Genomic DNA, 1,480 nt, shown 5'->3' with positions numbered 1-1,480 from the left:
CATTAAAAACCTCTGTCAAGGCCAGACACAGTGGCTCACGCCTGTAATCCCAGCACTTTGGGAGGCCAAGGTGGACAGATCACCTGAGGTCGGGAGTTCAAGACTAGCCTGGTCAACGTGGTGAAACCCCGTCTCTACTAAAAATACAAAATTTAGCTGGTGTGGTGGCAGGCGCCTGTAATCTCAGCTACTTGGGAGGCTGAGGCTGAAGAATCGCTTGAACCCAGGAGGCGGAGGTTGCAGTGAGCCAAGATCACGCCACTGCACTCCTACTCTTGGGCAACAAAAGCAAAGCTCCATCTCAAAACAAAACAAAACAAAAAACATCTGTCAGTTGCAAGTCTACATAGTGAAAAGCCGACTTCAAACCACCGTGTAATTTTTATTGTATTATTATTTGGCATAATTTAATTATTGGTTGGCATTAAACCAACACTTATATAGTTCTCCCAGGCATTGTTCTGAGCACATTATAAAAATTAACTCATTTAATCGTCATAACAACCCCCATGAAATAGGTCTTTTTTTGTTTTTTTTTGGATAGGGAGTCTCGCTCTGTCACCCAGGCTGGAGTGCAGTGGCGTGATCTTGGCTCACTGCAAGCTCCGCCTCCTGGGTTCACGTCATTCTCCTGCCTCAGCCTCCCAAGTAGTTGAGACTACAGGCGCCCACCACCGCGCCTGGCTAAGTTTTTGTTTTTTAGTAGAGACAGGGTTTCACCGTGTCAGCCAGGATGGTCTCGATCTCCCGACCTCGTGATCCGCCCACCTCGGCCTCCCAACGTGCTGGGATTACAGGCTTGAGCCACTGCGCCCAGCCGAAATAGGTCTTAATGTCATCCCCATTTCACAGCTGAGGATACTGAGACAACAAGAGAAGGAGTTTGCTTATAGTCGCTTAGTAAATGGAAGGGTACATCTTTGAACTAGCAATCTGGCTCCCAAGTCCACTCACCTAACCCCTGTGCACTGTGGCCTCTCAGTAGTATGTCTACTAATGTACTTAAAAAGAGCACACACTGCACTTATGTATGTTTTTGTTTAACTTATGGACAAAGACTTATGGGTAGGTGCAAAAAATAAATCCTCTTTTGCAACCCAGAACACATTGTTCAGCATGAGTTTTGATACATATAAGAAAGGATATTTTGATACCTGAGACAGTTAACTGATGGGAGTATTGATAGACATAAAGCTTGGTTCCAGGCCAGGCACAGTGGCTCATGCCTGCAATCCCCACACTGAGGTGGGAGTATTGCTTTAAGCCAGGAGTTCAAGATCAGCCTGTGCGAGAAAGTAACACCTCATCTCCACAAAAATTTAAAAATTAGCTGGGTATCAGGGCATGTGCCTGTAGTTGCAGCTACTCAGGAAGGGGAGGCTAAGGAAAGAGGATTGAGCCCAGGAGTCGGAGGCTGCACTTTGATGTGACCTTTGATGGCACCACTGTACTCCAGCCTAGGTAACAAAGACAGATCTTG

The 1,480-nt window shown here is 46.4% G+C and overlaps 1 non-coding gene across 1 annotated transcript; it reads left to right on the top strand.

Annotated features, from left to right (window-relative positions):
- The first annotated feature begins 1,019 nt into the window (after positions 1-1,019).
- Positions 1,020-1,147, top strand: LOC129470849 (small nucleolar RNA SNORA40). Its single transcript, XR_008653369.1, has one exon. It is a non-coding gene; the product is annotated as a small nucleolar RNA SNORA40 (small nucleolar RNA).
- The last annotated feature ends 333 nt before the right edge of the window (positions 1,148-1,480 follow it).

Source organism: Symphalangus syndactylus, chromosome 20 (assembly GCF_028878055.3).
Source record: "Symphalangus syndactylus isolate Jambi chromosome 20, NHGRI_mSymSyn1-v2.1_pri, whole genome shotgun sequence".
NCBI classification, from domain to species: Eukaryota; Metazoa; Chordata; class Mammalia; order Primates; family Hylobatidae; genus Symphalangus; species Symphalangus syndactylus.
The sequence above is the reverse complement of the archived record's forward strand: the minus strand, read 5'-3'. Positions and strand labels throughout refer to the sequence as shown.